The sequence below is a fragment of the Nannospalax galili genome, unplaced genomic scaffold (assembly GCF_000622305.1).
Source record: "Nannospalax galili isolate Female #2095 unplaced genomic scaffold, S.galili_v1.0 scaffold716, whole genome shotgun sequence".
NCBI classification, from domain to species: Eukaryota; Metazoa; Chordata; class Mammalia; order Rodentia; family Spalacidae; genus Nannospalax; species Nannospalax galili.
Window position 1 is genome coordinate 3,387,149 of NW_008339517.1, and position 13,618 is coordinate 3,400,766.

At 36.4% G+C, this 13,618-nt stretch overlaps 1 pseudogene; it reads right to left on the reverse strand.

Moving 5' to 3' along the window:
• Positions 1-12,739: 12,739 nt before the first annotated feature.
• Positions 12,740-13,275, reverse strand: LOC103735125 (annotated as a pseudogene).
• Positions 13,276-13,618: the final 343 nt, after the last annotated feature.

Below are 13,618 nucleotides of genomic sequence, written 5' to 3' on the forward strand. Positions count from 1 at the left end.
TATACCCTTCCCTCCCCCCTCCCCTAATCTGACCCAATTTTTATCCATATCTCCCTTCTTAAGGTCTGTTGCCTACTATTAAGAAGAACTTTTAATCTAAGCAAAACATGAATCTAAAGAGAGAAGTTTCAGGCTAAGTGAAGACCTTGGGTTTCTAAATAGTAGAACATCTTGAATAACCAAGAAGAGATTTTATAAATGTTATAGAATAATGACACTATGGGAGAGAAAGTCTAGAGACATAAATAAGGACCTGTCATGAATAGTTTCAGAATTCAGATGAAGGGATATATCGCAAGTGTTGTTGTGGTCACTGAAATAATTGATATCATTGAACAATCCATGACTGAATGGCAGCTCCAAAAGAATTCATACCAGCATGAGAAACTTTTTGGTGTATCTGGCATCAACTCCAGGTATGACCATAGTATCTGGCTCTCAGAACCATAACCTCAAAATCCACAGTAAACAAAGTTAAGCACATCAATCTACGGAATTTACCCCTTTAAACCTGACTTCCTCGGCAAAACTATTCTTATAGAGTGATGAGGTTATACAATGGTCATATTTACCAAGATAATTCAAGAAATTCTCCTCTGCAACATTCCCTCCCCCAGCACCCTTTGGCACTGACATTCCTACCTTGGTTTGCACACCTCACCTACTGGACCTGCCTGATAAGTGTAGCTCTCACTGCTCATCAAAGAATCTTCTTTTTGCAACAGTAAAGACTATTACAAAGCTTCACACCTGATCAAGATGCAGAGAAGAGGTGACCATGGTGCCCAACCCCACTTGATACTTCTACAACATGATCCCTACATCTACGGCTCAAGGAACATCATGGAAGAACGGGCAGAATGATTGTAAGAGCCAGAGGACCATGATGCTTGCAGTTAAGTAGTGCTTACTAGACATGACAAGGAGGCTGATTCCATGAAAACTAAGTGATAGAGGTGATAGAGTGGATAGAGTGCTTAAACAAGACCTGCATAGTGACCACACCAGTGCTCATGCCAATGTGAATGGAGAAAATTTCACAGGGTTCCATCTCTATAAGGAGAGCTGCAGGGACTCGATGGCTGCTGAGGGAGGGAGAGTCAATTGTCTCCAGGGATGTGGTTAGCCATAAATACACATATGAGTGAGCACCATGAAATAGACTGAAGAGATTAGCTTAAACAAGACCTTCATAGTGACCACACCAGTGCTCATGCCAATGTGAATGGAGAAAATTTCACAGGGTTCCATCTCTATAAGGAGAGCTGCAGGGACTTGATGGCTGCTGAGGGAGGGAGAGTCAATTGTCTCCAGGGATGTGGTTAGCCATAAATACACATATGAGTGAGCACCATGAAATAGACTGAAGAGATTAGAATATATATATACAGATATGCATACATACATAGAGAGAGAGGAAAGAGAGAGAGAGAGGCAATAAAACTAAGGAAATATCATGGGGGTGGGGGGGAGATTTATGGAGGTAAGATAGAAACATTGTAAAAGCACTACTCATGTTTGAAACCATCAAAAATATTATAAAAACTAAAGTTAAAATGAGTAATAACACAACATCCCTCCCCTTAAAAAAAGGAAAACCAAAACCTTAAGGAGAAGAATCTCTGAAAATATCCATTTCAAGGTGTCTGTTTCCCAGTTTCTTTCCATGATATATGGTAAAACAAGCTCTTTACCATGAGTGAACTTTCTATCCACATACAAATATGTGATTCAGGATTTGACACCCAAATAAGAATGAAATTCATTCAATAATTGAGAAGAGAGGAAAATAAATATTCTGATAGCTTAATTAAAATCATAATTTATATTCTATTAACATGAATTTTAGTCTGTTGTAAAAATGTAACTACTGAAGGCAAACAGCAAGAACAGAAGACATCAGACATCTCCTGATAAAGTGCCATAGAAGTGAAAGTGACAATAATTACAAGAGGCTTTGAAGAGTCAGGGAAGACTTTTTGAAGAAAAGGTTTTAGATCTGAGTCTGAAAATTGAGGCAAAATTCAAATAGGCAGAGCAGAGGGGTTGTACTTGGATCACAGGTGTATGTGCTGCAATTACCTTCTTATGTAGATGGTTCATTGTCTCTAACACAGAATGAGATTCTCTATCAGAAAAAATTATACAGTCTTAAATATGCATCTTCTCTAGCTGTCAGGGGTCCACAGACTGAAGTAATGATGGTAGGTTAGAAAATACAGCAGAGAAGGAATTGTTTTCCTGCTGACCTCCAGAAAAGCATGATACTGCTTTTGAAAAGCTTCAGAGGAAAGATATTAGTGTGGGGGCAGCCTTTATATGAGGCTGTCTGATACTGGGCATTTCACTTCCCTCATTTGTTTGACATTTACCAAACATTTTTGAATAAACAAACATGGCAAACATGGGGGTAATCTTTAACTCCTTCTTAATGTCTCCTGATTATTTTATTGCTGATCTTAGACAAGTTTTCTTCCATCACATTCACCTACAAACTTGGCCCAGTGGGAATAAAGGTAGAATTTTGTAAAAACACCTAAAATTGAATACTAGCCCCACCTTATTATACAGGCTATTTTCTTTACATTTTCCTTCAAATTGTGATAGATCTTATCAAAATGACAAAAATATGAATTTTTATAAACTAATAATATTGAGTAAAAGGAAAAAAGCACTTACTCCATAACTCCAATATAAAACTCTCTAGGAATGATATATTAAAATAATAAAACATACAAAATAAACTATGTAAAATAAATAATGATATAATGTGAAAATAATATCTGTGTACAGGGCTATGAGAGTTGGGGAATGAAATTAAATAAGACAATGAAATTAGGTTAGACAGCAAATATTTCTTACTAATTTTGATGATGGTTTGTAGGTTTAGTAACACTCTAAAGCTGATCAAATTATATAATCTGTGAAAAGCTTTTCATATGTTATTTTTCAATGAACCTATAATGTTTTAAAAGGTTAATACTGCATCTGTGGGTGGACTCCATCAGAAACAGAGAGAAAGGGCTGACCCAAATAAGCTTCTTAATGTTATACAGTTACAATGGTTTTTAACCAATTTTTGAATCTACATTATTATTTTAAGAAAGGCACTATGAAAATAATGATGTGAGTGCAAACATTTTATTAAAAATGTGAAACAGAATATACTGAAAACACCGAAATTTAAGTAGTAAATATAAAATTATGTTATGTGAGCCCCCAAACTAAATCTAGGATCTTACATCATAAGAATTCTAAAGAATCATGCAACAAGTTGAAGTACATTAAGATTTTCTTAGAGATATTTCTCAGAGACAGAGGGAGGTAGTCAGAGTCGCAGCTGTTGTAGCCAACTTCATGTTTGTGTACTAGGAGTTGATTTACAAGCAAGGATTCTCTCCCAAGCCTTTGATTTGCTCTAGCTAATGACTAATGTTGCAGGTATAGGCTATCTGTGCAAATTCTTATCCAGATAATAGCATCTTAGGCAAAATAAATATAATGCTATCGTAGCACATCTTGTAGTGCTTTGTTATACAATCCTGGATAAAAAGAAGGTATTTTTACACCTGGAAGGAGGGTGCTGCCAAGAAAAAAACCTGAAACATGTGGTTTGGGATTGGGTTTATATAAGTGTAGTTTAAAGACTGTTAGGAATAGAGCCATAGATCTGTATGAGCCTTGGGAAGGACTGTGAGTGAAAGCCTCAGAGTCCCAGAGAAGAAATAGATCGGGCGAGGCACACTAAGTAAACCAGGAGCTACCCACTGTGTACCAGGGCATAAGTCCATTGACTGCAGGTCAGATAAAATTAATAATCCCTCAGCAGAAGTACAGGCTTTATTCAAAGTTCAATGTGAAGTCACAAACCAATTTAAACAATGGAGTTGCATGGCATAACTTGTACTATAATAAATGGTGCTGGTTTCCATGTGGAGAACAGACATTATTTTACAGACTTGTACTGAAATAGACCAGGAGGATACTTGCGGGAGTCCAGGAGAATGTTGATGGAGTCTTAGACGCAGCTGATATTACTGGAGATGAGGTGAATGCCCATTTGAGTGTACTTGGCCATAAAATGTAAGTGTACTTGGACATAAAATGAGCAGACAGGGGTTGATAAAATGATTGCCCGGCAAATATGAGTTCCCAACTGCTTTTTTCTTTTCTGCAGGATCTTTAGAGGGTCAAATCAAATTGTATTTTATAAACATAATATTAAAAAAAAACTTATAATGGCATTTCACGTCTACCAATTTATCAAGAATTTGATGCGGCTTGCTTGACTCTGCCTCCAACTTCCTCTTCCTTTGCTCAATGCATCTTGTTCAAAAGCCTTGATGCATACATGAATACCATATAATACATTGCCTGCTTTATGGAGGAACACTGACTTATCTAAATGGTATCTATATTTCCTTTGAATACTGCAAACTGGTATTTGATCATTTTATTTTCTTCTAGAAGATGAAACATTATGATTTTCAATAATCCATAAAGACAGGCATTTGTTTCCTTTGTGAAACTGTGCCCTTCAATGATTATTTTTCACATTAATCATACTAAAAGCCTCGCTTAAGGTAATCTCTTTCCTCCTGCAGATAATAAATGCCGGCTGTTGACAGAAAAAAGTGTGGAAAGGTGAAAGGCAGGATGAGCTTTCTGTGTTTGTGAGATAAACAACTGTCATCATCCTTAGAGTGCTGTGATCACACAAGGCCAAAGTTGCTCTTTACATAATGATGAAAATAAAACTAATTGTTCTCTGACTGATGATTCAACTGATTTATTGTGAATACCTACCTTAAAATTTCCATACAGAAATCTAGTCCATTAAATGCCCATAAGGTCATACCTCATGTTACAAAACATTGAATAAATTACCTCCTAAACTTTTATTTGTAGCCTTTATAGTACTTAAAAATTAATGGTGAGTGATTAGTCTACGCAAATATAAAATGACTTAGTTATTTCTTCAAAATGCATGACTAAAAACGTGGCCAATATAACAAATTGAATATGAGTTTAATTTGTGGTAGAAAAGATAAACTGAAAGGAATAAGAAAGAAAAATAGCAAATACTGTTACTAATCTTCAGGTAACAACCCTGGGACATATGTCAGTGGGTGCACAGGAGTTTTCGTAAATGAAGTCCATTACACATTACTTACAAGCAACGAGAAAGGGGAGAACACTTATGTGATGCTCAGTTGACATTGAACTTTGTGAATGGTTTCTGTATACTGCCTCATTTAATTCTGATCAAATCCAAGGAGATGTCATTTTAAAGTCTGTTGTCACATTTTTTTTTTAAAATGAGCCTTCACAGGATGAAAACATAATTCGTGTAGGTCATAAAACTTCTCAAGTTTTTGGAAATTTTACCACTACTAAATGCAGGTGTTAGCTGCACACTCATGTTGTATTTTCCTCTTTTATGCCAGCCTATGTCATACATTCTGATTTCAACAAGATTTTAAATGCTATTTTAAAAATGATTTTAACAGTTTTAAAACTAATGTTTCCTTCACAAAACCACACATATACCTCCAAATTTCCAAACTTCATGAGAATTTATGTGTAATCTCTTTTTCTAAGAATACATTCCCTGTTTGGAAAATGCTCACATATTTAAGACTGAGATCTTGTGACCCAAATCAAACATGTTCCCTTCTTGGATTAGTGTTCTAACTTTGGTCAGAGGAGTGGAGAGTTACCCTACAGCCCTACTCACACATCACACACACACACACACACACACACACACACACACACACACACCACTATCCACTATGCACTCACCAGACAAAGTGTTCAAATAAATAATTGCATGATATTCTGTTCTTCCTCTCGAATGTATGGGAAGTGTTTTTCCAAAATGATTACATAATACTCAGATTTTAACTATTAGTGCCTAGTATGGTGGCTGATCTATAACTGATATTAGTATTGGCTTAATCATTCAATAAATAAGTCATACCACAAACACAGGACAAGAAGGACCTTAAGGACACAGTGATTCAATTTTTTTCATGATTCCGGGGGTAGAGTCCATCATTACAGGGGAAACATAATGTCAAGAAAGTATGGTGACTGGTTATGTTGAGTCCATGATCAGGAAGAAGAGAGATAAATGCTGGTATTCAGATGAATTTCCTGTTTTTTTTCCCCTTTTTATTCAGTCTAAGACACAAACCTATGGGACATAAACTCAGGAAGAGTCTTTCCTCTTCAGTTAAACCTCCAGAAATATATTCCTAGACACATCCAGAGTTGTGTTTCCTAAGTGATTTTACATCCAGTCAAGTTGGCAATAAAGCACCCAAAATCTACCATTTGCCAACTTGACCCAGACTCATCATCTTTAAAGTATAACATTTTATCTCTGATCCTCAAAGATTCACATCCATCTTATGATGCAAGACTGTATTTAGTCCTTCTCCAACAGTCCTGAAGTCTTAACAATTCTTAACAATTCCAACATTTTTCAAAATCCCCACTGTTTTTTTAAAGCCTCAAGGAAATCTCTTAATTGTGAGCCCTTAAAAAAAAAAAAGTATGCAGTGCTACAGAGCAATCAACATTCCCATTCAATGAGGAAGAATAGAAGAAAAGCAGTGAAAATCCAGTAAGATTGAAATCTTAGCAGAGGAAACACCAAATTCTACAACTCCACGTCTGACATCTAGGGTTCTTGACACGACCTGGGCTGCAACAGTCCAGGACAGCCATATGCTCCAGCACTGTTGCCTCTATCCCATGTAACCTCTCTGTTGGACTGATCCGCTTTGTGACTACAGATTTCTTCATCAGAAATTCCAAATTTCTGGCATGTCCAACATCGTAGTCTCCATTGGTAAGTGAAGCTTTACCTTACAGATTCCTGCAAATCCTACTCAATTGCTTCATACAAGGATTATAACTGTGCTACACATTGCCTGACTTCAAAAGCTTTTTGGAATATTACCATTCTCACAACACCTACAGTCTCTCAAGTTACATGCTTGCAAATTCAGCAACATGTGGCTGACTCTAAATATTACTGCCAGCATGTGACATGCCCCGACTCTCCTGAACCACATCTGTAACAGCCTCTGTGTATCTTCCAAATAGAAACTAAAGGAACACATCACTTAGGGGACTATTTCAGAGTTGGAAATTTAAGTGAGAGCAATCCAAGTTCAGGCTCTCTCCTTTCAAATGAGTTTATATTTTTGCAAGTTGGAGCTTTAAATGAGTTAGCTATGGCCCTCAGGGTATCTTTCCTATTGTCCTAGTGCAAAGTATCATTTCTGTTTAACGACACTGAACTTGGACAGCTGCAGCCATCTTATCAGTACCCATTATGTCCACCCTCTCTGCAACTTTAACATGTTCATACTCATTTTCTTACAAACTGCACATTTTTCAGATCTTAATTCTTTGAACTCTCATGACAAAACTCAGAGTGAGAAATAATTGTGCCACAGCCTAAATGTTGCAATATCTTAAAAGTTCCTCTTCCAAACAACTTAGTCTATTACTTTCAATTTCTACCTCACTGTAAATTTTCAAGATATGGATAGAATTAAGCCACACTTTTCTCCATATTTTAAGGCTAATGGATGCTGCCTGTAGCTCAACTCCTCAGAATTCTTGTTCCCCTTTGAAAACCTCATAAGCACAATCTCCATTGTCTGCATGTCTGCCAGCACTTTGGTCTAGCAAACTCCCGCTATAAAGGCCCGATATCATAATTTGCAGTATTTTAGGATTTCTTTAACCCATTGTTCCAAAGTCTTCCACATTCCTCCCACAAACCCATTCCACATACGGTAGAACTACATGGTCTGGCTTATACCAGCAATGAACCCACTTCTGGTACCAATTTTCTGTATTACTTACTTTTCATATTGCTCTGACAAAACAAATGACAAGAAGCAAATTAACTGAGTTTATTATGAGTTGTCTCAGGCAATACAGACCATCAGATTTGGGAAGTCAAGGAGACTGAAATGCAAGGTGTTGGGTCACATGTAGCATACTATTGGGAAATGTAGATGAATGTTTGTATTCAGATGGCTTTCTGTTTAATCCTTTAATCCATTGAAAGATCCTAGCTCATGGGTGGTGCTGATCAGATTCAGAGCTAGGTTCTCCTTCTTCAGTTAAATCTTCTGGAAATATCTTCACAGACAATGTCCAGAGATGTGCTTCCAGGGTGATTCTAATTCAAGTAATTTGACACTGAAGATTAACCTTCTCCAACTTCCTACACACTTGCCTTTCTAATCATAGGGTCATCATTAATAATGTTGTAATGAGATCATATTGGCATTTCAGAAAGGTAAGTCTGGAAGCCTTATAGACTGCATGGAAGAGAGATCGTGAGTTAAACAAGAAAATAATTAGATCTAGTGATATTGCAAAAGGCTCCATCAAAAGTATTATATAAATAAATAAGCAAATAAGTAGCAAAATAATAAAGATCTCAACTAGAACTGCATGTTGAAGTAAGTTCAGATGAAAAAATAGTTTTAGGATATAAGTTAGATATGAATTAATGATCTTCTAAAATCAAGTTTTAAATGTAGTATACAAAACAGTGGGTTTCAGTATGACATTTTCATACATATATGTCTTTATATCATTATGTTTGTTCTTATACATTATCCTTTACACTTCTCCCCCCCCTCCCCCCGCTGGTCTCCCACCAAAGAGTCCCTCTTTCTGCTTTTAGGTCACGTGTCCATCATTACCCTCTTTTATTTTCTTTTCCTCTCCATTTACATTTACCATCCTCTCTCATTGTTCCTGTTCTACATTCCTGTCCTACACACATGCACACAAACACAGACATACTCGTACAAGCATGCTTGCGTGTGCGCACATGTAGGCGCACGTGCACACACACACACACCATACACATTCACATCTAGAGTCCTCATATTAGAGAAAACGTAATATTTGTTTTACTGAGTACAAATAAATTTGATGAATTTAATAATACTTTGAAAACATGTTTGAGAAATAGTAATTCCAGTACGTATTATAAGTTCTCACGTGGGTGGTAGTGCTTATTATCATTGCTGTTGTTGTTGTTGCCTTGCTTAATGTGTGACATGGAAAAATATCCAAGAATTCAGAGGAAGTTGACAAGTAGAAATTCAACTGTCTTTTTCGTTGTTTTTCTCCTGTTTGCTTGCTTGTTTGTTTGAGATAGGGTCTTATTATGCAGCCTAGCTTAGCCTCAAAGCTGAATCCTAGCGTTACAGGCATGCATCATTACACTGTGCTAGCACTATTTTGAAGCTTATACACATCTTAGTTTTTGAATGTTTTCTGTGTGAATGTTTTTACCACACCTCTGTGAATTTATTTGATTAATTATGTACATAACACATACTGGCATTTTCATATACTCTTATGGTGACTGTACTAACAATTTCTATCCCACTGACTATCATTTTTTCCTCCAATTGAGTCCACCTTATTTTTTAAGATATCTTTTATTCTATCAATTTAAAAATGTATTCAAAACCAGATATAGTCAAATATCTTTCAAAATAAAGTTATTTAACAGCTAGCACTACGATTACCTTTGAGGATTTTGCAGTGATGGAGAGGAGAAAGAATAAGGAAATCTTAGCGTCTAAAGCACAAAAAGCCGCCAACATAAATTTCTATTAGCGTTATCACTAACTGTCTAATGTGGCCTTAAACTTTTCATTATGTAATCACCAAATGATCGTTGATAAGAAATCATACATTGTTGCACAATTACTGCTTTTTCCTTCTGTATTTTTCCGAAGTACCTTATGGAAAGCATACCTGTTGCATGGTCAGAGTTTTTAGTGGAATTACTATTTCAAGGTTAGGGTAGCAGGTTCCTGTCCTACAGTGAGCAGTTTGCTTGGAAGAGGACATTCAGTTGTGATATGGAATTTAATGGATAGATATGTGCACTGCACGATGCCTTAAAACTGACATGCCGTCTGCTGCACTTTATATAACAGGCTGGGACATTAATTGAAAATCTAATTTATTATGTTTCATTTTTTATAATATATACAAACGTTCCTTACAACTTTGACATTTGAGTAATCATTTAGAAAGAAAATCTTGTGCAAATCATATGAGAAGATAGTTATCTTCCACCCTTAACAAATCTGACTGCTTTGGAAATAATCAACTCATAAATATTTAGCAAATACACATGCAGAGCAATGGATTGTGCAAAATTAAATGCCTCATTGAAACAATTAATTTTAAATGCTATGATTTACTGTGCATACTTTACTGGAAATTTAATAGAAATATGGACTTAAAGTAATTTGAGCAGAGGATGTTTACACTGTCTTTGATTTCTGGCCAACATACGTTCTTTCTTACCCTGCAGGTGAACTTCAAGGAAAAGCAAACTTCCAGGAAAAGTCTCTAATTGAATTTGTGGGTCAGGGTTTGATGAGGGGAGGGGATGACCACAGATTGTAAAAAGACTAAATAAGTAAATAACCAAAATGAAGTAATCCTTTCATATTTCACATACCTCCTGTAGTAAAGCCCTTAGGGAAGAAAATTCCACTTTAGTAAAAGATATTGTCATCATCTGTCCATTTCCAAAGAATACATCTCATGCTTCTCAAAGCATCAATAACCAAATATATCCTCCAGGCATCTCTGAAAGACTCGGTCCTGCAATTTCCCATAAGCAGGCTTATGCTGGGCTTTCAGCGGGAGCTGGAACACTGGAAGGCAAAATGAACAGCAGTGATGGGTTGGTTGGGCAGCTGGTGAGGTGATTATGCTGTGGGAATATGCAACAGCAGATGGTGACAGGAACATACCCTTCTTAAAGCCTGCGTTAATTCAACCTATTTGATTTATAGGAGAAACGACACTCAAATGGGCCTCTGAAGACCCGGAGTCTACTTCTAATCAAGCTATTACTGACCTCACGAAAGCCATTCTGGTGTTTGTGAGACTCAATTTCCTCACCTGTGAAATGAATTGAGACAAATGGGTAAGAGAATCTTGAAGATTTCTTCCAGTTTAGGGAGGCATCAACTCTTTGTTTCATTTCATCAATTTTGTAAAAATTGAAAATTTTAGACTTTAGACAAGTATTTGCTTGCTTGTGTTTTTGAGACAGTCTCACTATGAAGCCCAGGATAGCCTGGAACACCCAGACTTTCTCCTTTTGCCTCCAAAGTGCTGGGATTGTAAGCATCTACCAGCATATATAGCCCAAACATGTGATCTTTAATTTCTAAATACAAATAATCAACAGACACATGGATCTTCCTTTGGTATACTTTTCTGCCTTTTTCATAATTCAAACACTTCTAAAAGATACTATGTCCTCTGATTATAATCTGATGAAAACTTAACATCATCTTCTTGATAAAAACCAGATATTGTTGACATTTAGTATTTTTCCAAACTAATATCAAATATCTGAGATTATGTCCTTAGTTATTAACAACCTGCTAACAAACATGAGATTCAGTTAGTACTGATCATAAGCCATAAAGCATTATATTAAATGTAATAATGTCAATGTTGAGTTTTCTAAATATCAAATCCCCATTCTAAAGTCTTAAATTCTAAAATTCTGAAAAAGTATAATTCTGAATGATTAAAACACAAAATTTCAAATCTCATAAAAACCAAATAACCCTAATCCACAATTCCCAAGGGAACAAAATACCATATGAGTAAAATTGAGTGATGACTGAATCTAGAGCAGGGACTAGTGTGCTTTGTGTTGTTATGAAGGCTGAATAATGTTATGTTTTTACTTAATGATCTCATGACAAATAAGAGAAGGGTAAAGAGGAACAGGAAAAGAAGTTAAATAACTTGTAAAGTAGTAAGATTGTTGAGTAGTGGAGTCAGGAGTAGTCAACACTACTCTCAATAACTCACCTAATTCATCACACTGCAAAGCACTGTGGTTTCATGGAAGTAGCATGTAAGAGCAGAACTCAAACTATTAGTGAAAAATGTATGGTTTGTATGTGTGTTTGAATACAAACAAGCTTGCCTGGTGCATCAAGGATAAGGTTAAGTCAGCGTTCAATATACAAAGGAGGTATATAACATGAATCTATATAGATTCTGTTTATCAGTTGACCAAATCACTTAAAGACTGTGTTAGCATTCATATTTTATATTACCCCAGAATCTTTTCTATTTTCAATAAAATTAATTCAATAAATACCAACTATATATATATATATAAGTATAATGTTTTGTTTCAATTAAAATCAAAATAATTTCTCAAAGTGAGAAGAAAATCTGCACTGAAGGTATTATCAACACCCTGATCTTCATTAGATGTCAGTCGAACGCCATCACCCATTGTAGCAACCAAACATAACTCCAAACATTTCTCTATGTGCTCTGGGGGAATGAGCCATCCTTGCCCTCCTATTGAAGATGCTACTTTATAGGGTAGATGGTCCTAAAAGCATCAGTATGGCTTACATATGCTCTGTGGAGATTGTGCTAAAAATGTTAGGATTGATTTTTTGAAATATGATCTATAATCAGAATTATTTATAAAATTTCATCTTATAAGAAACTAGAAAATAGATGCTCCTCAAGCACTTCCTATCATTCAATATTGATTTTCCAAGGTTTTTCTTTATTTGCCAATTGTTTTGGGTACATTAAGATGTTGCATTTGTTTTGTTTGGGTCTTTAAAAAAATTTTTTTTACCAACTAGTTAAGTCAATTTATTAAATAGCTGATTTAGGCATCTGCAGTGGCGACTTCCACCTCTACCCCGGCTCAATACTAATGGAAGCGATCTGCTTAACAATCTCAGAAGGCCTGTGCAGGTCAGCGAGTCGCTTGTGGATTCTCATCTGGAAGCCATCCCAGCCTTGGAACCTTCACCACAAGGTGTTTTTTCTCATAGTGACTCTCAAGGTCTTGGTGGGCATGAGAACAGGGCCTTTCACTTTGAGGTGCTTTTCCTTCGCGCCTCTGATCAAATCCTCACACACCTTCTCCAGAGACTTCACGTTGCGGCTGGTCAGAGTGATTCGAATTCGGTGAATCGCCACCTCCGGCTCCACGAGTGTCTTCCCGGTATCTTTAAAGGCTATGGCTGTGGCGCGGCTCCTCACCGACTTGTTCCTCTGCAGAAGCAGCGAATAGTGGTGAATCAGGACCGGACCCAAGGACACAACGCCCCGAAGCAGCCACAGCCGGGTCTCAGAAAAAGCGCTCTTTTTGTTTTCTGTCCCCCCACCTAAAATTGATCTTGATCTTGACTTTGCCATTTTACTTTCATTTTGAATAACTATGAAAACCCTAACATTATCTCAAGAATTCATCTTGTCAAGTAAAACACTGAAAGCTGTATTTCATGCATCACTCAATAAAATGGTGACTGTTATCTCGTAATCATAACGCATCTTTACAGAACAACATAAATTTGTGAAAACAATCTGCCTCACATAGGATTATATATATCTTCTATAATTTTAAAAACATTTTATTAATAGTTTTATTTTCTGTGTATGAGTGCATTGCCTGCCGATATGTAAGTGTGCCTTCCTGTGCACTGCTCTCAGAGGTCAGAAGGTCAGAGGTCAGATCCCCTGGACCTGGAATTATGGACTG